Source organism: Marmota monax, unplaced genomic scaffold, assembly GCF_021218885.2.
Source record: "Marmota monax isolate L192 unplaced genomic scaffold, Marmota_monax_Labrador192_F-V1.1 WCK01_AAM20220418_F8-fsc00164, whole genome shotgun sequence".
In the NCBI taxonomy this organism is placed as follows: domain Eukaryota; kingdom Metazoa; phylum Chordata; class Mammalia; order Rodentia; family Sciuridae; genus Marmota; species Marmota monax.
Window position 1 is genome coordinate 254,874 of NW_026693313.1, and position 25,052 is coordinate 279,925.

The 25,052-nt window shown below is 38.7% G+C and overlaps 1 protein-coding gene across 6 annotated transcripts in view; it reads right to left on the reverse strand.

Annotated features, from left to right (window-relative positions):
* The window catches only part of Ipcef1 (interaction protein for cytohesin exchange factors 1), a 163,211-nt gene that overhangs the window by 99,567 nt on the left and 38,592 nt on the right, over positions 1–25,052 (reverse strand). For 2 of the 6 annotated variants that reach the window (XM_058583187.1, XM_058583186.1), the window contains exon 3: positions 5,637–5,704. The exons of the other annotated variants lie outside the window; for them this stretch is intronic. The gene's annotated coding sequence lies outside the window, so the exon portion shown is untranslated. The remainder of the gene's footprint in view (positions 1–5,636; positions 5,705–25,052) is intronic. 6 annotated transcript variants of the gene reach the window in all.

Here is a 25,052-nt window from a genome sequence, read left to right on the forward strand (position 1 = left end):
TTTTCATATATTTGTTGATCAATTGTATTTCTTCTTCTGTGAAGTGTCTGTTCAATTCCTTATCCCATTTATTGATGGCATTTTTTTTGGTGTTAAGTTTTTTTTAGTTCTTTATATATCCTAGAGATTAATGCTTTATCAGAGGTGCATGTGGTGAAAATTTTCTCCCAATATGTAGGCTCTCTCCTCATGTTATTAATGACATTCTTCATAGAAATAGAAAAAGCAATCATGAAATTTATTTGAAAAAATAAGAGACACAGAATAGCTAAAGCAATCCTTAGCAAGAAAAGTGAAGCAGGAGGCAGATCTTAAACTATACTAGAGAGCTACAGTAACAAAAACAGCATGGTAATTGGCACCAAAATAGATTTGTAGACCAATGGTACAGAATAGAGGACACAGAGACAAATCCACGTAAATACAGTTATCTCATACTAGACAAGGATGCCAAAAATATTCACTGGAGAAAAGATAGCCTATTCAACAAATGGTGCTGACAAAACTGGAAATCCATATGTAGCAAAATGAAATTAAACCTCTATCTCACACCCTGCACAAAAATCAACTCAAAGTGGAGACCCTGCACCTAATAGAAGAAAAAATAGACCCAAATCTGCACTACGTTGGTCTTGGATCTGACTTCCTTAACAAGACTCCTAAAGCGCAAGAAGTAAAATCAAGAATCAATAAATAGGATGGATTCTAATAAAAACTTGCCTTCTTAAAAAATAATAAATAAAATATTCTTTATCAAGTTCCAACTTATTTTTTTCATATGCTCATCAATGGAAGTTTAAAAAAAATCTAGATGAAATTAGAAAAAAATTATTCAGGAAGTCAAAGAAAATTATTTATCTCGTGATTTTTCCAGGTATAATTACATAACATTTAAAATGCATCATGACATATTAGAATAATTGTATATACCCAAAATTGAAGTGGGGAAAAGACTAGCTTGGATCTGGACTGTTCCCTAAAGTCTTATGTATTCCCTGGGCAGCGATGCTGCAGGGCAGTGATTGGATCATGAGGGCTCTGACCTCCTCAGTGGATTAATCCATCAATGGCTGAATCAACTACTGGGAGATGGGACCGACTTAGAGTAGAGAGGTCACTGGGGCAAGCCCTGGAAGGGTTTATCTATCTTCCTCTCCCTCCCACCCCCGCTCTCTTTCTCAACTGCCGTAAGCTGAGCAGTTTCCTCCACCACACTTTTCTGCCAGGATACTTTGCCTCAGCTCAGTCCCCCAAGATGGACTGAGACCTCTGAAACTCGGAGCAAAAATAAGTATGTCTGCCTCCAAGTTGGTATTTTGATCACATTGATGAAAACTGACCAACATAGGATGAAGAAAATACTATCTCCAAAGACACAAGAATGACATCCGTTTTCTCATGCCACATGGAGTGGGAAAGAACAAGCAAGATGGTGGAACTTGCATCAAGTCACATCCCTGAGTGACTATGTGGAGCAGTGTCCTCCTCCTTGTTAGCCAGCACTGAACATAAAGAGTGTGAATAACAAATAAAAGTTTGCTGTGTTAAGTCCCTGAGATTTTTCAGTTAATTTTAACATAGCCTCACTGAACCTAACAGAGCTCTTGGTGCCTCATTAACTATTAACAAAAATCTTTCCTAAACTTATTTAAGTTCTGTTTCAATTTTTTCTCTATAAACCAACATGTACCCAAGGTAGTTAGTTCCCTGCTTTAATACTTTATTTGGGAGGTGATTTTATTAGAAAAGACATTGCTATCTCCACTGAGCATGAGAAATTAAATGAAAATGTCCAACAAGTAATTTTGCGCTCTCAAAATCTTGTCCTTCTTCTGTCCCTTTTCCTCACTGTCCACAAAAATAAGTGCAGAAATTGTTCTATTTATGTGTGGATATAACCTCAAAAAATTTTTGAGATTCTCATCTAATACCTCTTCATTCTTAGAATCAGGTTCTACCCCTTATAAAGCTATATCCATATTTTTGAACCAAAGCATGAGAAAGAATGAATTTGTTAACTAAAAAAGTCATAACTCAAAGTTTATCCTGCCTCCAGATAATTTGAGAAGCCTGCAGACTGTTTTCCAGCAATGTTCTCTATAGAAGTATGCCTTCAGCTGGACACGTCTTGCTTTGTTGACCCAGATGTCCCCATTCCTCCTCACATTGTCACATTCTGTGAACAAAATTATGTGCCTTCCAGAAGAAAACATATGTGGTCATCTATTCCTTTACTGCCAGCTCACAGCATTTTAACATGGAGTGTATTTTAAAATGAGCCAAGAAATCCTTGGAGTCTAAGTCATTTCCCTATTAGAGGTAGGAGACTTGGCCTCACAGACCTTTGCAGGAGCCAAAGCTCATTGACACCCTGAGTCCCTTGGCAACACAAGTCATAACTAAGCAGGTCTTACAACACAACTTTATAGACACAGCAAGGGGGAAAAAACGAACAAGAAAACATAACCTTGTATTCAAAATGCACTCCCATAAAACTCCGTAGTACTCACTGGCCAGCAGGGATATGTCAAAATAATTTGACAAGCATTCCATACTTAAGAATTCTGTGAAGAACTCAAAATAATCATGGGGCCAGAATTTTAAGCACATAGGCATGAGAACTAAATATGCACCGTTTGCTCTCACTACATAGACTTAGACTGAGAGCAGCACCGTCCTTCACGGTTGCTTAATGACATGGTAAGACAAAAACTGTTGATATGCTTTTGTATCAAACTGGAGGATATTTTACCATCCTGGTAGCTCCCTCCAGACTTTCTCTTAGGTAAACAGATGGCCTTACTAAACACACACACAAACACCTCGTGACAAGCCCCTTTGCTGCAAGACCTGGGGTCTAGAGATGTTTAAATGTGTGCAGAATGTCCTGGGTGAAGCAATGGGAGGCAGACGGGACCAGGAGCCCTGGAAACGAGGACAGCAAAATGATGGAAGGAGAGAGACCTGCTGTGCTGGTTTAAGTGGAAAACCCAGAAAAGTCTGAGCTTTGTGCAGGCTGACTTCAGGTGGAACCCAGCCAGCACCAAGGGACACCTCAAGAAGTAAGTAGGAAATGCCCAGAGTCATTGCAGATGCACGCCACTCTTACAGGCCAGAAACTTCAGGAACCTGGTCCAGTGTACACAAGCCTGCAAAAGACACCAGTGCCCCAGCTGAGAATGATATTCACCGCCATCATCAGTAGCATTTGTTAAGTACCTAATTATGTACATGGTTCTAACAACTTTATTTGTATTAACTCACTAAATCCTTGCACCTGCTTTAGAAGGTACTATGACCATCTCCACTGAACAAGTGAAGAAAATCACTCACCTAAAGGTCAGATAATGTGCTCCAGAACACACAGCCAGTAAGCGTATCAAAGACGGGTTCAAACCCAAGCCCTCTGGATTTAAAGTTTGCCTTCTTCACCGTCATGCTACGTCTTTGACTGTTTCCAAGGTAAAGATTTCTATAATTAACAAAATTAAATGATCTGATTTTGTCATTGGTGATAGAGGCAGGTATCATCTCATGTGAGTGTCGTTTTGCTTTACAAAAGACTACATAGTTCATCTACCTCAGTCCTGCAATCAATGCAGAGTTCCCTTGTAACACTTTTTTTTTTTTAACAAGTGAGGCTCATACAAGAGACCTTTTGTGATGGGGAAGCCCCTGATCTGAATTTTACTCAAAAAAGTCCTTGAAAACTTTTGAAGATGGCAACCCCACCCCCAGCCCGTCACCAGTTTTGTCAATACTTTAGAGGACCAGTTTTGTGAACTATCAATGAAAAGCGTAAGTATGAAAAGCATCACTTAAAATTACACAACAAAACATCAGACTACATGGCAATATATGAAGTATTCTTCACCAAAGAAACCAAAGTGGAAATCTTATTGACTGTTTCATTAAACAATTTGTCTTTTCTGTACACATGTTGAGACAATAAGATTTATATATTTGAAGACAACTGAGTAACAAAGGTATGTACCAAAACTCATCTTTGTGTCAATGAGTTAGACAAGCAGGATAATAGGTTTCAATAACTACAGAAGGAAAAAGAGAGCAACAGTCACCCAAATGCAAGATGGTGGCTAATGATGGGTCATGAGTAGCAATGTTTCAAGACTGCATTAACACAACTCCAAGTGGTGCAAACCGCATACTGTGGAAAATAGTGACTATGATCATTACTGTCCAGCTCACAGAAAAATAATAGCATTTAAATTAATAGACTAATATTTTCTGAACAATTACCAGAATTTTAATTATATCCATGGGGTCACTAAAGGAGGTGCTCTTGATAGATAGCTGTTTTAAAACAATGCTTTCTTTTGCATTCCTCAGCAAGATTAGAATTGTGTTCCATCTTTCAAAAAGAATTCAACCAAAGAAGAGATGGACATTCCAGACAGGGGGTAAGACATTTTAAAGTCATTTTATGAATACACAATTAAAGGAATTATGAGAAGAATTGCACAAGAGTTCACAGAGCTCCAGTCTTGCCTAGATTGTGAAATATGAACTTGAAAGGCAGGAATATCTTAAGATTATTTAATTTCCACCATTTGACCCAGTTATCCCACTCCTTGGTTTATGCCCAAAGGATTTAAAATCAGCATACTGCAGTGACACAGCCACATCAATGATTGCAGTAGCTCAATTCACCATAGTCAAACTATGAAACCAACCTAAGTGCCCTTCAACAGAAGAATGGATAAAGAAAATGTGTTATATATACTCAATGGAATATTACTCAGCCTTAAAGAAGAATGAACTATGCATTTACTGGTAAATGGATGGAGCTGGAGAATGTCATGCTAAGCAAAATAAGCCTGTCCCAAAGAACCAAAGGCCAAATGCTTTCTCTGATATGTGGATGCTAATACACAATTAGGGTGGGGGGCTAGGGAAGAATAGAGGTACTTTGATTTAGACAGGAGAAAAGTGAAGGGAGGGGAGGGGTATGGGAGTAGGAAGAAATGAATTGGACATTATGCATATATGATTACATGACCAGTGTAACTCCACATCATGTACAACCAGAAAAATGAGAAATTATACTTCATTTATGTATGCTGCATCAAAGTGCATTCAGCTGTCATGTATAAGTAATTAGAACAAATTTTTTAAATCTATTTTAAAAAGGTTGTTCAATCTTATATTGTAACCATTGAATATAAATATTTTATTTTTATTACTAATAAACTTAAATCAGTAAAATGCCTCATTTCTACAGCATTTGATTAACATTTGGGCATCTAAACACACTACTGCTTATGAAACAAGAGTCCTCACATATGGTACTCTAACAGTTATTATGCTCCTCAACCTAAAGGGAGCATAAGAAAATCAATCCATAAATACATAAATTGCCTTACTACACAATTCTCCCACTGAAAAATCACCACAATCAAGAATCCATTTTCAAGGGAAATTCAGAGAACAAAATACAGTTGTTAATTTATCAATACTGTTAACTTCCTTCTGCATAGATCCTGGCCCAGGGATAAACATACTCAGGCAATTCTAATTTGGTTCATAAATGAAAAGAACAAAATGGAGCTCAAGGTTTTCGGGTTATAAATGTCACTAAAAGAAAGACTAGTTTCAAAGACTTTTCAATTACATACCAAAAAGTCATGGACTTCCTAGGTCCAGTTCCTATGAACCTCCTAGGTCCACTTCTGCTGTCTCTGATCTACGTAAGAAAAAGACAACAAAAGTTTTCATGAGATTTCAGCCTGGACTCTGATTGAGTCCAGACTGAAAACCATAATTTTGCCACATCAACCCCAAGAACAGGCAACAAAATAGTACATTTATCAAAGTGGTGACTACCCTGTGTCTCTCCCATGGGATGAGATAGAAAGTTCCATCCCAGGGAAGAAGATGTAAGTACTAAATTATCAGGAAACAAAACTGAACGCTTTCTGAAAGATAAAGTGAAAATTATGTTCCAATTTTGTACACACCCCCAGATGCATTTTTTATTTTACTTTAAAAGATGCACACATGAATTTAGAGTTCCCATGTGTTTTCCTAGAATTTTGCCAGTGGAAAAATATTTCAAATTAGTACTAATAATCCCACGTTTTACCTAGCCACATATTTTAGACATACAGATTCTTCTTTTTATAAACCTGTACATTTGTATATCATGGTTTAAAAAGTGTGGGAAAGGACATATTTAAAGATCTGTGTTTAATAACTCAACTGGTTTGAGTATTTGGTTTAACTTTTTAAATTTCTCCCCAATTTTTTATTATGAAAATGTTCAAAACTACAAAAGGAAAAATCTTGTAGAAATAGTTAACAATGAACACCTAGATAGTCTCACCTAGATTCTCAAAATCATTAATGTTTTACCACATTTGCTTTATCACTCTTTGTGTGTATGTGTGTGTGTATGTATGTGTGTGTGTGTGTGTATAGCTGGACCATTTGAGATTGTGAATATAAAGATCCCTCCCTTCCTAAGAAAAATTGTCCTATCATAGTTATACAATAATGATCACAATCAGAAATTTTTATGTATTTATTTATTCATTTTGGTACCAGGAGTTGAGCACAGAAGCACTCTACAAGTGAGTTACATCCCCAGATGGTTTTATGTTTTATTTGGGATACTAAGTTGCCAAGGCTAACCTTGAACTTGCCTAAGCCTTCCAAGCTGCTGGGATTGCAGACATGTACCACCATGCTCTGCATAATCAAAAAAAAATTTTAAATCAATTTTAAAATTTTAAAACAATTACCTCAGATATACAGTGCAAATTTCCCTAATAGTCTCAGTAAGGTAAATTTTGGTCTGGAATATTTATTATATTTTACTTTAAATCCAGGATCCAATCAAGTAGCATCAATTTTACATAGAGTCTTCCTTTGGTATTCATGGGGGATTGGTTCTAGGACCCCCAAGAATGCCAAAATTCATGATACTCAAGGCCCTTATTATAAAATGGTGTAGTGTTTGCATATGACGTCCTCCATAGCTTTAAATCATCTGTTGGTATTATACTCACTACAACATGAATGCTATATAAATAGGTCTTATACTACTTTGTTTAGGGAACATGACAAGAAAAAAATGTTTGTACATGTCCAGTACAGAACACTGTTTTCTGAATATTTTTGATCCCAGGTTGTGGAACATATGGCTGCAGAGAGTCAACTGTGTTTTGATGTGTCTATTGTTTCTTGTTGTCTTTGGCAATAGACATCTTTTAGAGTCAAGACTGGTTGCTTTGCACAATGTCCCTCATTCTGGGTGTGTCCAGTTTTTCCCTCACAATTAGAACTAGAGTAACATTTTGGGCAAAGGTACCCACATGTTGAAATGCTTCCCTTTCCTTCATACATTTTAAAAAAACACATAATGTATTCTATTAATATTTCATTTCAATCACTAAATAACTAAATAGAAATAGCATTCTATGAAATAAATTTAGTCACAGTTTGCAATTTATAAAATGCTTTTAATATGAATGAATATATTTAATTTCTACTACCATCCAATGAAGTAGGTAGTTTTTAAATTATCCTTCCTTTTTTAATAGAAATATATACAAATTCATATAACGAGCAGGTTTATTTCTGTGCCCAATATTTAGGTATAGAAACCCTGTGAATATCATGCTATAGTAAGAAGCCTTCTATTTTAATGCTAAATAAATTTAGATCTTTTTTCTCTTTGGCAACCTGTACACCTCATTGTCCAGATTTTGTGAACTTAACCATTCTTATTTTGTTGTGTTAAATTACAAGATGATATTATGCTCTATCTAAATATTTTCCAACTATAATAATTTGAAATTACAATAGTTAAACCAGAAACAATGCAAAAGTAAATAAAGTGTTAGCTGCATCAAATGTCAGGTAATTGGCTTTTTCTTTGTGTTTGTCTTTGTACCTGGTGTAACTAACAATACCCCAGCTCTCCCTTTTTCCCCAAAAAAAGATCTTACATCATCATTTCTTCCTACTTCCCAACAACCTTTTCCAATCCTAATGTTGTTTAGTTTAAGGTCAAGTCAAGGAAAATTTGGGAATCTGTGTTTGTAACTTGAGACACAGCCAATAATATGAATCTCTAAGTAGACATTGCAGCTACAAAGACACAAACAGATCTCCTCGTCCTATAGGACTAGATTCTAAGAGAGTAAAAGCCAGACAACATTTGCAGTAATATTGAAATTTAAAAAGCAATACCACCCAGTCCAGGGAAGGATACTGCAGATGCTTATCTGGGTAGGATTAGACTCAGATTTACTATCTAAATCACTTTGAGTTTGGAAAGATCTTAAAGAAAATAGCATGCAATTTTCCACTGATAAAATCCACTTTACCACGTCCGGAAAGCCTCAAATGAGATGACAGATCAAGATCCATTTACTCTTCCATCCGTGCACAATTTTCTTAACACTCAGTGATTTCAATAGCTCATTTTGGAATGAAAGAGAAATTTAAAAGCCCCGAGCAATGAATGTGACATTACTGTCCTGTCCAGTATCCAATTTCATAGAGAAGCAGGAACAGGATCCTGAAAAACACCCAGAGAAGGAACTGAACTCTCTTTTCAATGTTCACAGAGTTCTTCAAGTATAACATTATTTTCTTTTGAATTGGCATATTATGCACCCCCTTAAAGGAAAGATCTATTCTTTAATCCTAGAAAAAGTATTATTCTCATCTTTCATCTGATTTAGGTTATAGGTTAAATGCAGCAAAGGACGCCCCATCCATGATGATGATGCCCTAAATATTATAAACCATGGAAAGGCAGGGTGGTAGGAAGCACTTCAACTGTGAAGTCTTCAACAGAACATGCATCATTCTTCTCCCCACTAATCCTCAACAGACTCCTATTATCTTCAAATAACAATAAGAGGAGCTGCCTGCAGTTAATTTAATCACTGTAATTTCCTAAGAAATAAAGACTGATGTCTCTTGGAAATTATTCCAATTATATCTTGGAACATGAGTTCAAAACTGCTAAAATTACCACTTTCAATAATCTATTAACCTCCCCAAGGGTTATTAGTTAGTCTCACAATCTTCCTAAGGCAAAGAGTGATATAAGTGCCCACTTTTTTTTATTCAATAAAAATTAAACTTTGTGACACAATTAATTTTCAAACTCTGCTCAAGTTCAACCCACTGCAGGTTTAAACTAACCCTTTTAAAATACATCCTGAAGAGCAATTTCTCCGCTAAGAAACAAAATAGATCCAAATGCATTTAATCATACCACATAAACCCGAACTGTGTAATCACCCGAAAATAAGTAGAAGATAAGTTGATGGGGAAGGAAACTCACAAAAGCATCAGTGATAAGAGGTAACAGCAGAAATGGATTTGCTCTGGTTGAAATTTAATCTGTGCTCAGTCCTGGACATGTATTATTCATCTCATTTTCACAAGAGCTATGTGAAATTGCTGTCATTACTGCCATCTTACAGTGTGTAGCACATGCAGTCGCTGCTGCTCTGACGACCCTGTGTGCCTTTGGACAGGTGCCACTCCACTGCTCACAGGTGGCTGCCTGTGCTGCCCCATCCTCCCCCAGACAGCCCCCAGCAAGCACCTCTTTCTGATTATTACTTGGAAGAGGACTTTCCACAGTGACACACACTTTCCTTTGAGCATAGCTTGAGGAACAGAAAGCAGAGAAGCGTCTGGGTCGCTGGCCTCTGCACCAGGAGCCCTGCCTGCTCCCACACGACAAGACTTCTTTGCTCATGTTGGCTTTGACTGGGGGCCTGGGCTCTCCCCTCAGCCCAGCCTCTTGGGGAACCTTCAATCCATCTGTCATGTCTGTGCATGTCTAAACCACAACTGCAGCAAAATTTTCCCCTTGTCCAGGGCTCCTGGGCCCAGACAACACACCTGTCATGCCTCAGAGCCCTTGAACTTTCTGATGGTGTCTAGCATTTCACCAACCTCTCTGTGTCAGCCCAGAGGCGGCCCTGCCCATGCACACAGACGTTTAGAAGTTGGTTGGCTATAGCCTGACCTAGACTCTCTTTCTTGACACAAAGTAATAGGTCCCAAATATCAGCTGTAGGAGCCAAAACTGATGACTCTCCAACTATTCAGTGTTTTGAGTTTAAGATGCTGTGATACAGTTGATGAGGATACAGCAAAGCACAGGGGGAAGGAAAGAACAGAAGAAAAGGGAGACAAAGGGCAAGGAGCCCTCTCCAGTGAGAGAGCTCAACCCCGTCATTGTGAGCTTTGAGCAGGCAGGGCAGACATGAAGAGGGGACCAGAGGAGGGCAACTGCCGTAAGAACATGGAAACCAGACGGGAGAGTGCTGGAAATAAAACTCACTTCTCAACTTTGCCTTTCCCTCTGTTTCTCTCTCCCATCTTGGAAGCCCCTTGGCCAGCCCCAAAGCTCCAGCACACTCACTGTATAATCTCCAAGGGGAGAGATTCTTAGTATCAACCACCCACAGCCAGGAAAAGCTTCCCCTCTGTACTGCTCCATGACCAAAATACAGTGTGTGGCACATGCAGTGCTGTCAACAGGGCATCCCAGGTTCAAAGCCAGCCTCAGCAACTTAGCGAGGCCCTAAGCAACTTACTGAGACCCTATCTCAAAATAAAAAATAAAACAGGCCGGGGATGTAGCTCAGTGGTTAAATGCCCCTGGGTTCCTGGGTTCAATCCAAGGTTCAAAAAAAAAAAAAAAATGCTGCCAACATGAATACCAGCAGCAGTGGCCTAAGGGTAAAGGTGAAATAGAAGAGATTGAGAGGGCCCCATGTCACTGTCTTCGGTGTTAGTATTGACGAAAGGGAGGGATAGATTGGATACAGGCCCTAAATGCATGGTTTACAAGGACACAGTCCCCACTCTGCCCTGAGATTCAAAGTCACTACACTTCTAGTTGTTTGGTCCTTCTTTCATGGAGCAGACTCCCAATTCACCACTCTCCCATAGGCACATTTTTGGACCCAAATTTGATACAGGCACCTGTCAGTTGGTGCACAGTATTGAGCAAAGTGCATTCAGAGTTCAGTCACCAAGTCCTTGCTCTACAGGTGACCCCATCTGTAACTACAGCTGTTTTCCACTTGAGAAAATTAAGCTGTTTCAATATTTACAAATACACATTTGCATTGGTATAAAATGAAAAATGCAAAAGAGAAAAAATAATGAAACAAAAATCATCCATCATCCCCAAAGCCACAGATTCCCACTCTTGACTCATTATATATTTTCTGCTCCATTTCTTCTGTTCATTTTGGAAAATGAGAAACATGGCAAGAAGTGTTCTGTATGTGTGTTTTTTTGTGTCTAATCTTAGAGCTCTGTAAGGCTGGGGATTATTGCTAATATTGGAGCTGTTTGACATGTCATATTTGAATCCTTTCATCAAGCAGAGATCCTGACATTCCATTTGCTTTATCAGGCCTGTGTGAGGGTTTGGACAGCACCCTCATGGGCAGAATGCCCTGGAGAGCATTCTTTTCTTATCTCAGTTGCTGAGCACATGGTCCCAGGGTGCAGAATAATGTGAAAATCCACATGTACATTCGCTGCCTTTGAAAACCAGCACATAACACCCAGAAGTGCTTTGGGGAATAAAACTGGTAACATTGTTGAGGTTCAGGGGTTGGGGCTATTTCAAACACTTCATTGTTCAACATTTCTACATTCTTTTAAGAAAAGGCCATGTGGATGGCACCATGAAAACTGTTTAAGACTAAAAATTCACCATTGGTAGGAAACTATAAGATGCAGGATCCTCAAACTCAATTTTAGAGAAATACAAGAACTTTTTCTAAGAAAAAAAATTGAGGCCACATCACAGGATATATTTTAATGAGCTTTCATATGCACACCACTTTGATTTAACGATTTCCCAAATTGTCCTCAAAATGTCCTTTTAGAGTTGATTTGTAGACAGCCTCTTAATAAGTTAAACTAAATGTAAGCCAGCAGTATAACTTTAACTTTCCAAACATTTCATGAGTTATTAGTCAATTTCCAAACAAAAATTTCATGAGTTATTAGTCAATTATATAAACTCAAATCAAAAGGACATTTTTATTCGTCCATAGAAGAAACAGACTGTGCCTAGGCAAAGTCGACTGAAAAAAATAACTCCAGTCGGAGGAAGTCAAAGGAAACTCAGAGTAGTTGTCCTGAGAAGGAGGAAAAACAATAAAGGTCTTCATCTTTCCACGGAGAGTGAGCAGTTTTACTAAGGTCACCAACAGGAGTGTCGTGTGCACATGCACACAAATGAGCAAGTGAAGCCAAGGTGCCAGTGTTTCTGTTTGACACAGGACACCACCCAGAGCTCGCAGGGAATACTGCTGTTTCTTTCACAGAAAGGCCATGAATCCCCTTGCCTTCAAATGCTGGTGTCAGGGTGAGCCTCGAGAGCCTATGGGAATCAGCCCTCAGGGGTGCTTTACTGAGTTGGTTGCCTGCCCTGCAGCCACCAAGGATGGAGGACAGGGGATGAATAGGGAGAGGGCTGCCGAGGACTGAGAAGCAGGGTAGCTCCACGCTGGTCAGTTTCATTCTGGAGGGCAGGACTTACTTTGATTCAAAGAAAGGGCTCAAAGCCTTTTAAATTCCATCCCCTGCCCTTTAGAAAATCGTGAATTTCTACCCTTCTGATTGATTTTTCCAAAGTTTAAATTTTGTGCCTAATTTTTTTTTTAATTCATCAGTTGGCTTATGACTTAAAACATGAAAACTCGTTTGTATAATTGTTATCAACAACTAAAACGAAAGTCAGCTCACTTTCCAAGTTCACAGGCACGGAGGAGGGCATTTCTCCCAATCCTATGTAGGGGGATTCGTATTCCCTTCAAGAAAAAAAAAAGAACAAATATTCTCTATCTTTATGCAAAATAAAATTCAGGTTTGGCCTCTTTGTGGGTAAAATCCAAAGCAGAGGAAGTCTCAGGTTAAACATAAGAGAGTTTTCCTACTTATTAAAATTCCTCAACTGAGCCTCTGAAAGAATTTATTTTCCATTTATTTAAATATAAGTATTAGGACTGGGGAGGTAGCTCAGTGGCAGAGCACTTGCCTAGCATGTGGAAGGCTCTGAATTCAATCCCCAGCAGATGGATAGATGATTGATAGATGATTGATTGATTAGTAGATGATAGATACAGATAAGATAGTGGATAGGTGATAGATGAATCTATTAAAAGATATAGATTTGTTTTCCCTTCAGCAAGAAAAATAGAGCCGCCTACACACACACACACACACACACACACACCACATCACACTCAGTGAAACACATACCCTTCACACTTCCCATGGGCTTTGAAGAGGCAGATGTTTCATGCTTCTTAGCCCCTTGGATGACATCAACAGATACTCTGCTTTTGTAGGTAATAAAATACAATTCTGACATTTGAAAAGAAGAGGTTTTATTATTATGAGCTAGAAGGGGCTCGAATGGAGAAGTGGCCTTGACACTTGACCACTGAAAGAAGGAACTGCAAACCAACTATCCTTAACCCAAAATAATCATCTTTGTTAGACTCAGCTCCACATTTAAGTATCATATAATCAATAATCCATAAAAGGAGTCAAGTCAGCCACTTCCAAAGCATATGTTTTGCAGTCAATCGTCTTGGGGAATACACCAGAAAGTGACATAAATTACAATTCAAATAATCCACTGTTTGCTGTGGTGAGAGTTTTATACTTGAAATTAGCACATGGTTCTGTTTAAATTTTCCAGGTTAAAATTACTGTAATCACAGTCCACGGTCCATGTGCCTTAGTCCATTCTCTGTTGCTATAACCAAATACTACAGGTTGAGTAGTTTATAAACAATAGAAGTGTATTTGGCTCAGGGTTTTGGAGGCTGGGAAGTCCAAGAGCATTGCACTGGCATTGATGAGGGCCTTCGTGCTACATCAAAAACATGGCAGAAGGGACAAGTGAGCATGCACAAGCAGAGGGAACACAGGTTCTCCCATTCTTTTTGGCAGGAACTCACTCTTGGGATAACTAATCCATTCTGAATAAAATAGCATTAATCTGCTTAAGAGGGCAGAGCACTCATGACCTACCCACCTCTTAAAGGTCCTACCTCTCAGTGCTGTTACAACAGCAATTAAATCTCAACATGAGTGTGGGAGGGACAGTTAACCACAGCACTGTGGCATTCAGCACCCTTTTGTCTGTGAACATAAATCCCCAACTGTTCCAAGTGATGCTTTGTCATTCTGATTGAATGTGTTCTGAGATATTTTTTCTCTTAGGACCTTATGACAATACCATACCCCAAAATTGGGAATTAATGAGATCTTTCCAGAAGAGAACATCCACTCCCATTGAATACAAACTTTGAAAATTTTGTAATGAAATGCTCTCTCTTCCTTTTATCTGGGCCTTGCTCTCTTGAGCCTGCATCATAAGGAACCTAACTAAAGGGTTGCTTGGAGGGGGTGTGCAGATGGTGGCAGCCTTGTGGAGGCAGCCCTTGGAGTAGACTGGGAGACAGGAAAAGAGAGACTCACTGGGGAGTGCACTGGGGCCTATGGTCCTGAGAGCAGGTGTGTCTAGAGAGGGAGGTAGACTTGTTTAGTATTATTCCTGCAGTCTCTCCCTTGTGTAGACATTGCCAGGGTACCAATTCACACAGAATAGTCACATGGTGGCCCACACCCAGAGGTCCTATTACAATATGAACAGATCTCACATTTCCCAACCCTGGAAACCTGTGGATGATGGGATCAAAACAAGGTTTGGTACAGTCCCAGAAACAAGTTTAGAGAAAACCCTTCCAAATTTTAAAGCTTTATAGTTGAAAACAATAAGAAACAAATCATAAGAATTTATATGACCAGTAATAAATTATGAAGCCAAGACAAGTCTTTCTAAACAAATTGATCAAAAAGAAAAACAACTCTCATCAACTACAGTAAAGACTGGATTATCTTCCATGTTCTCTACAGAATATGATATGAAGAGGCTACCAAAAAGCATGCAACAAAAAGTGAAAATATTTTAGGGATGTGTTAGTTTAAAATTACATTATTTTTCTGGATAATATGCTGTTTATAGTATTGTTCAGCATTTTAAAACTAGAAATGTGTTGTCGTTTCTGTCATGTCTCTTAAATATTATTTCTTAGAACTCACTATTTATCATTTTATATCATTTTTCTTAGAGAAGGGATCCTTACCCCAAATTGTGTAAGTTTCAGGTCCCACAAAATCTAAATGAACCCTGGTAATCCCTGACCCCTCATGTTCCAGCACAGGCTCAGTAGGGAAGTGGAGAGTCAGGGATTTGGAGGCAGTGTGCATATTTGGGTTTTCGTCCCTGGGGCCGTGGAATGGTGCAGCCAGGGATCTGTGACATCTTCCATGAGTCGTGAGAATCTTGGGCACAAGAGTTGAGGATACGTGATCCAAGCACCCCTCCAACCTTGACTTTTTATCCTGGTGTTTTGCTAAATGTGCAAGTGGGCTTCCTGTTCCCTGGGTTATTTAAGGGTTAGCTTAATCTGCAGCCTAGAATTGCAGAATTTGCCAGAAGCATTAAATCCAACTAACTGGTGCTCAGCCCGTGTCAAACAATAAGTTATAATATTTATAAAATATGTTTAGACATGCTTATTACTCTATATTCCAGAGTTAGTTACTAAGACCTGGAGGGTGGAGAGTTCTGTGATCCTGGAAATTCTGTGCAGAATTTAATATGATGTCTTCTTATAGCTTTCATCATGATTTCAAATTAGTCCCTGACCTATAGATTAAAAATCACTAATCTACATTTCAAGATTAAGTACCCCCAAGGAGGTGGTACTAAAAAATTAGTAAATAAATGAAGAAATTAATACCTTATACTCCCCCTAAAAAGTAATCCTAGTCCAGGGGTCCTTAATTTGGGATTCATGAAGACCTTCAAGGTGCCTGAAAACAGAATCCAGGAAATCTGTACATTTAGATGGAAAAAATATATCTTTATTTTCACTAATCTCTGCATGAAACTTAGCATTGCTTTCAAATATAAATAGTGGCAACAAACCACTATTTATATTTGTATGGTATTAGCTGTATCTATGTATTTATTTCCCACAGAAATCCCTGGTGTCTTCATCTCACACTGTGGTTGTTTGCAACTATCTCAAAATATAATTTACACTTGGCCTTGACATTCATATGTCACTAGGCTTGCAGCTAGATTATGCTTTTTAGTGTTAATAAAAAAGCACAAATAACACTATATTACAAATTGTTTTATATTTTAATAACTATTTTTACACAGTTGATTTTCTTGTAATCATTTGTCTTTTGCTTTATGAATTGAAAAATACTATTTAGTTAGGGATCTAGAGATTTCCTCAAACTTCCAACAGCACCAAAGAAAATTCTGGCAAATATGATTTAGGTAGCATCTTTACAGAGAGCTTGCAAAGATCTTATTGAGATCTCTACTGGGCTTAGGAATGAGGGTTCCCCTTTCACAGAGAGTAGCAAGATCCCAAAATAAAAGGGAATGTCCAAGCTGTAGAGTCTTCTGGACCCTTTGACAATGAAATGTCAAAAGCAACACATAGCGTGAAATTTTCACTTCCTAAGTTTGCATTTGCAACTTCTGAAAAGAGATTTGATAGCGTTGGGAAACTTTGGTCAACATTTCCATTACAGAGAGAGAAAAAAAACACACATTGACTGAACATTTTAAATGTCTATTAATTATAAAGCAGTAAATTTGGTTCCATCATTTTAAGTCTCTATTTTGCGAATTATCTAAGTCCCTTCCTTGAATTTTTTTTCTCTTTTGTATGTCAGGCTTATTTTGCATTTTTATCAGACTTTCTGACACTTCTAACATAGCTGGAGTAGGGAAAAAATAAGGAAGTAAAACAAAAGCCTGTCAGCATGATTGCTTAACACACTGAAATAGTATTTTTAGTTACAGCTGTCTCCGTTAGGACCTGGGACAAGGTGTTCATGTGCTTATGTGGATGAGTTGGTGTGGGTAGTTGGAGACAAAATGTATATATGCTGAGACCACCCGGGAAGGCCATGGGCCAGGCCCACGTTCTCCAAGGTTAGCTGTTCTGAGGTCACTAGAGGAAGCAAGAACCAACTGAGAGGTTTTCTTACCACCACCCTTACCACCACCCCGAACTGCAGGAGAAGTGGGAGGGAGAGTGAGCACACTCATGGGGTAAACTCACAGACAGGATCTCAATCCTCACAGGCACCCTGCGTCCCCAAAGTCCCACCACTAGTAGGAACCCTGGGTGATTCCTGAAATGAAGGACTTTCTCGTCTTTCTTCTTCAGGCCAACAGGAGACTCTCATCCCTGGCCACCGACCCCGTTCCAGTGAAGGTGGTGATTGGACCTTAAGGTTCCTGGTTAAATAATAATGCACCAGAGTATAGAATATCCTCTAAATATGTACAGCATTTTGCATAACTAATGAGTTTTCCAGATGGCTGCCTTCCTATCACTGTAAGCGATGACAGGTTTCCATACTGGTTACTTTGGATAACTGAATATGTTATAAATGTGCTATAAACCTCCTATCTACTTGGAAAAGTAGCCTGAATTAGCTTAACTGTATATCAGTGACTCTAGCTTAACAATAAAAACTCCACTTTCTTGCTTGGTGTGGTACAAGAGTGACCCCTAGGATCCCCCTTTGACCATATTCTAAGTTGATGGTGGAGATTTTGGGGTTGCTAAACTACTTGTTCTATTTTTTCTCTAATCCTTTCCTGTCAGACCTGACTTCTTACTGTTCTTAGCAATCCTAATGACAAGTTGATTTGTAAATCAGAAGAACATTCATAAATAGATTCTAAGTGAGGGCTCAAGAACATTTTGAGTGGAATAAGAAATGTGCTGTGTGCAATTTACTCTCTCCATTCTCAGAGCTGTGCCGAGTTCTGATTTTCTGCCCTATACGAGGTGTGTGCATTTGTTACATCAATAACTTCCCAATAAAGGAGACTCCATGACCCTGGGATTTCTGCAGAAATCACCCAGGGAGGCCTCCTTGTTCTCACGTGTAGATACCAACACGAAGAAATGCCTATTCCAGATTCCGGCTTTTCAAAATTCCATTATTGAGTTGAAATCTCTTGAAGCCCATAACTGAAATGCTGTGGACTGTGACTCCACAACCACTAGATTCTGCCATCAGAAATCTCTGAGTCACACACTTGTTTTCACCATGGCAGAAAACCACATTTCCCCACTTCCTCTTCCACCTGAGCTTTATTTGTTTCATTTACTCGTAACCACACGATATGGTAGAGTGACCATCGACGCATATTGAAATCCTTCTCTGCCTTCAGCTAACTGAGGGACTTTGGGGAAACTCACATTCTCTCCAAATCTCAGGTTTTTTCATCCAAATGTGAATATATGGGCCTGTGTGTTTGTAAGAATAATGTGATATCATCTCGTGAATTTACACAGTTGACATCAGGCACTTAGTAGATGCCTAATAATTATTTGTTTCCTATCACTTTCGATCTTTTTTCATTTTTCTGTTTATGATTCTGTCACACCCAAAAACGTAGATCATCTTCTATGTAAATAATTATCCCCTTTAGTGAGGCATGGTTGATCAGCCCACCAACTGCAGGAAATCTTCCTAAGTCCCCACCAGAATCTGAGCACAGCTATAGGACACACTTTTCACACTGCTTTTTGATGCTGGGCATATGTGTTTGGCAGCCGTTAGGCCATAAATTTCTATTTTATTTTCTGCTAAGTCACTCCATTTTAAATGATATAATATTGGGGAAATAAATGAAGGCAAGAATGGTTCACCTTCTTTTTCTTTCCTCACAATTGCTTTTTAAAATAACTAAAACCAAAAAAAAAAAAAGCAGGAATCTCATAATGTTTTTTAAAGTACTACCCTACTCCAAAATGAGCTCCTAGAACACATGCCAATGAGCAGCTTCACTCCGTGGAACAAGGAGACAGTATTTGTGCCATTTTTTTTTTTCAGGCTTTGTGCATGTTGAGAATCCTCCCTGAACTCCCATTCTAAATTTTATGTGTGATGCCATTTAAAACCCTTGTAAATTTAGAATGAATCATTAAGGGAAGGGTTAGCATCGCAGGCACCTTTGCATCCCCAACATGTAGCCCCTGACCGAAGACATTAGCAAATAATTAAAATGAAAAATATTCAAATGTCCTGAATGAAGTTTGCTTTCATGAAACTCATGATCTAGGACAGTTAATTATCTGGCTCAGAAGTCAGAAATCATGAAAAGCAAGAGGCCAAAATCATCCAATACATAGACATATCCAATTCCATAATCTAATCCATACCTATATCTCTGTTGACCTCCAGACAGCACTCTGACTCATAACATCTGTGTGGGAAATTTCCCAGGTACTTTTGGTTTTAGTTTGGGGGCCTTTTTCCCCCTGGAATTAGGGATTGAATCCAGGGGCATTTTACCTCTGAGCTACATTTTTATTTTTTATTTTGATATAGGATGTCGCTAAATTGCTGAAGCTAGCCTCCAATTTGTGATCCTCCTGCCTTGGCCTCCCAAGTCACTGGGATTACATGCACTGTGCCCAGTTCCCTATCTTCAGTTTGGAAAAAGAAAGCCTCATCTGCATTTCTAGACCATATCAGTCTGAGTTTAAATCATGAGTAAACAAGTATTAAGGCTGGTGCCTCCCCACTCGTCCTCTACCTCATGCTACATGGTTAGGCATCTCTTACAGGAGAAAGGACCAACTGCAATTCTAGGCTACCTGGCTCCCTGACAAGCTGTATGCATTCTCTTGTCAGCTACTGCATCCACAAATTGGTGACTTTTCGAAGCATTGTTCCTGTACATTTCTCCATTTCCAAAAGCATCAATCAGCCCTCCCATCTTTATGCTTCTACCTGTATTTCTGCCTTAAGCTTTTTTTTATATTTATCCATTAACACATGTTTACTTTCCAGAACAATCTTTCACAAAAATGTGAAAGATGTCTCACTGGCTAAAAACATAAAATCTGCAGTAGTTCTGGGTCCCCACTGAACATTCTCAGGAAAATAGTCCAGGAGGAGAAAATGGAAAACACACACACACACACACAATGAAACCAGCCAAGAGAGGAACTACACTAACTTAAAAGTTAATCAAAGAAACTAAGTCAAGTTAAAAAACAAAAATAAACCAAAATCTCCAGTATTACAAATCATATCTCAATAATAACCCTGAATGTTAATAGCCTAAACTCATCAATCAAAAGACATAGACTGGAAGATTGGATTGTTTAAAAAGACCCAACAATATGCTGCCTTCAAGAGACTCACCTCATAGGCAAAGACACCCACAGACTGAGGGTGAAAGGTTGGGAAAAAGCACAACACTCACGTGGACTGTGGAAACAAACAGGGGTTTCTGTCCTGACATCAGATAAAGTGGACCTCAAGCCAAAATTAGTCAAAAGGAATAAAAAATGACATTTAATACTGCTTTTCGGAATCATATATCAACAAGACATAGCAATCATAAATATATATGCTTCATATGATGGAGAACCCACACACATCAAACAAACTCCTCTCAACTTCAACAATCAAATAAACCATGACACAGTAATACTAGATGACTTTAATATACCCCTCTCACCACTGGATAGAGCTTCCAAACAAAAACTAAATAAAAAAACTACAGGAAGTAAATAATACAATCAATAATTTATATTTAATGGACATATAGAGAGTATTTTATCCATCAATGAGTGTATACACTTTCTTCTTAGCAGCACATGGATCCTTCTCTAAAATAGACCATTTATTATGCCACAAAACAAGTCTTAGCAAATAAAATAAAATAAAAATACTAGTGGGCATTCTATTAGATCATAAGGGAATGAAACAAGAAATCAATGATAAAATAAAAAATAGAAGCTACTCCAACATCTGGAGATTAAATAACATGCTATTGAATGACAAATGGATAGCAGAAGAAATCAAGGAGGAAATAAGAAAATACTTAGGAGTAAATGAGAACACCATTACAACCTATCAAAATCTCTGGGACACTATGAAGGCATTGCTAAGAGGAAAGTTCATTGAATTGAGCTCATTTATTAAAAAAACAAAAAGCCAACAAATAAGTGACCTAACATTACATCTCAAAACTGTAGAAAAAGAACAAACCAACACCAAAAGCAGAAGAAGATAGGAAATAATTAAAATCAGAGCTGAAATCAATGAAATTTCAGACCAATATCCTTGATGAACATAGATCCAAAGAAACAATTCAAAAAAATTGACAAAATGCAAAATTTGTTCTTGAAAAATTAAATAAAATTGATAAACGTTTAGCTGCACTAACAAAGAGAGAAAATTCAAATTACTAAAATTCATGATGAAAAAGGAAATATCACTAGAGATATTCCTGAAATACAGAAATGTTTTTACAAATTTATACTCAAATAAAATAGAAAATTTCAAAGACATCAACAAATTTCTAGAGACATATGATCTACCCAAACTGATTCAGAAAAACATACACAATTTAAACAGATCAACTTTAAGCAAGAAAACAGAAGATGCCATCAAAAGCCTACCAACCAAGAAAAGCACAGGACCAGATGGAATCTCGGCCAAGTTCTATAAGACTTTCTAAAAAGAATTAACACCAATACTCCTCAAAGTATTCCTCAAAGTATTCCTTCATCCTATGAAGCTAGTATCACTGTGATACCAAAACCAGACAAAGACACATCAAGGAAAGAAAACTTCAGACCAATATCCCTGATGAACATAGATGCAAAAATTCTCGATAAAATTCTGGCAAATCATATACAAAAACATATCAGGAAAATAGAGCACCACAATCAAGTGGGGTTCATAGGGATGCAAGTTTGATTCAACATCCAGAAATCAATAAACATAATTCATCACATCAATAGACTTAAAGACAAGAATCATATGATTATCTCTTTTTTTTTTTTTAATTTTTTTTATTGGTTGTTCAAAACATTATAAAGCTCTTGACATATCATATTTCATACATTAGATTCCAGTTGGTTATGAACTCCCAATTTTACCCCAAATACAGATTGCAGAATCACATCGGTTACACATCCACATTTTTACATAATGCCCTATTAGTAACTGTTGTATTCTGCTACCTTTCCTATCCTCTACCATCCCCCCTCCCTCCCCTCCCATCTTCTCTCTCTACCCCATCCACTGTAATTCATATCTCTCCTTGTTTATTTTCCCATTCCCCTCACAACCTCTTATATGTAATTTTGTATAACAATGAGGGTCTCCCTCCATTACCATGCAATTTCCCTTTTCTCTCCCTTTCCATCCCACCTCATGTATCTGTTTAATGTTAATCTTTTCTTCCTGCTCTTCCTCCCTGCTCTGTTCTTAGTTGCTCTCATTATATCAAAGAAGACATTTGGTATTTGTTTTTTAGGGATTGGCTAGCTTCACTAAGCATAATCTGCTCTAGTGCCATCCATTTCCCTGCAAATTCTATGATTTTGTCATTTTTTAGTGCTGCGTAATACTCCATGGTGTATAAATGCCACATTTTTTTTATCCATTCATCTATTGAAGGGCATCTGGGTTGGTTCCACAGTCTAGCAATTGTGAATTGTGCTGCTATGAACATCGATGTAGCAGTATCCCTGTAGTACGCTCTTTTAAGGTCTTCTGGGAAAAGTCCAAGAAGGGCAATAGCTGGGTCAAATGGTGGTTCCATTCCCAGCTTTCCCAGGAGTCTCCATACTGTTTTCCAGATTGGCCACACCAGTTTGCAGTCCCACCAGCAATGTACAAGAGTACCCTTTTCCCCACATCCTCACCAGCACTTGTTGTTGTTTGACTTCATAATGGCTGCCAATCTTACTGGAGTGAGATGGTATCTTAGGGTGGTTTTGATTTGCATTTCTCTGACTGCTAGAGATGGTGAGCATTTTTTCATGTACTTGTTGATTGATTGTATGTCCTCCTCTGAGAAGTGTCTGTTCAGGTCTTTGGCCCATTTGTTGATTGGGTTTCATATGATTATCTCGATAGACGCAGAAAAAGCATTCAACAAACTATAGCAGCTCTTCATGTTCAAAACACTAGAAAAACTAGGAATAGTAGGAACATACTTCAACATTGCAAAAGCTATCTGTGCTAAACCCAAGGCCAACATCATTCTAAATGGAGAAAAATTGAAAGCATCCCCCCTAAAAACTGGAACAAGACAGGGATGCCCTCTTTCACCACTTCTATTCAACCTCGTCCTTGAAACTCCATTACAACCATCAAGAGGATCCAACCTCCCTGTCCACCCTCTGACCCCTGCTGCCCTCTAACTCTAGGAAGCTCCCTACATCAGTCCAACTCACACCCTCAGTACCTGTCTTTCCTCATTATTCACTAAAACTTATTCTCTGCCTTCTAACAAGAATCCACCTCTTCATCTTCTCATCCAAACTTATTTCCACTAATCTCCTAAAATTATAAGATTTTAGAGTCAAAATCACCTGAGGTCGCAGTCCAGTAGGCAGCGCACGCCCCTCATTTCTGGACAGTCAAGAGGCTAGGGCCCAGAGATGGCTCCCGGCGCCTCTATCAGAAGCCTCTCAGGTCCACACAAGCGCTCCAAGGGCCCTCTGGAGGGCACGGCTACAGCCAGGGAAGGAAGCCCAGGAGGGGACTACAGCGTCACCAGCACAGCCTGGGCCGAGGCCTGAACACGCACATACGACCACCTCCCAAACCAACCACACAGCTCAAGCGCCTCCTCTGCTCAAAGTCATGATCCAACCGGCACCAACCTCAAGTTGAGGCCTAGGCCCATTTAACTTTTCCCCTCTGTCCCCTGCTCCCCTCACCTGCAGACACCAATTCCAGCTTGTATTCACGCCCACCTGGGTATGTTATTTCACATGGACGGTTGTTTTCATTTGCTGGGGCTACCACCAAAGACCACAGAATGGGTCGCCTTTAAAACAGAAATGCATTTTCCCACAAATCTGAAGACCAGTGTCCAACATCAAGGTGCTAGCAGGATTAAATGAGGATCCACAGTACCTCATTGATTTAAATTAATTACTTTTTTTTTTTAACTTCTGGGCAATTTTGGATTTTTTTAAAATTTTTATTATTGGTTGTTCAAAACATTACAAAGCTCTTGACATATCATATTTCATACATTTACTTTAAGTGGGTTATGAACTCCCATTTTTACCCCGTATACAGATGGCAGAATCACATCAGTTACACATCCACTGTTTTACATATTGCCATACTAGTGTCTGATGTATTCTGTTGCCTTTCCTATCCTCTACTATCCCCCCTCCCCTCCCCTCCCCTCCCATCTTCTCTCTCTACCCCATCTACTGTAATTCATTTCTCTCCTTTGTATTATTTTTCCCCTTCCCCTCACTTCCTCTTGTATGTACTTTTGTATAACTCTGAGGGTCTCCTTCCATTTCCATGCAATTTCCCTTCTCTCTCCCTTTCCCTCCCACCTCTCGTCCCTGTTTAATGTTAATCTTCTTCTCATGCTCTTCCTCCCTGCTCTGTTTCTTGGGTACTGGGGGTTAGGACTTCAACATATGAATTTTAGAAGGATATAATTTGACCCATAACAAGGTTCTAGAACTCTACCTTCCACTTCTGTTATCCTTAACTCTCCACCCCCACCCAAGCAGAGCAATCTTTCGCCAAATTATAATTAAAATCACAGATACTAGACTATAAGGTGCAAGCTCTTTTTGCAGAACTACATTGAACATGAGAAGAATCTAGTTTTGCATTCCCTGTCTTCTTGGTAAGCTACACCCTGCTCTTTGCTTCAAACATTCATCAGAAACGACGTGAGTGAATGGTGATATCTGACTGCATTAGTCTCTTTCCCTGTGCTAAGGATCCCTCTTCAAGACCACCACATTCCCAAGTCAGCATCCTCACACCCCTCACTGATAAATGGCAACAAACACACAAACCAAACAGTCCCCACAGGATCTCACCATTGCAAGGAAGAAAGCACAGGGCTACTCAAGAGTTGTCACTTCATAAATAGAAATAGTTCTCCAGCA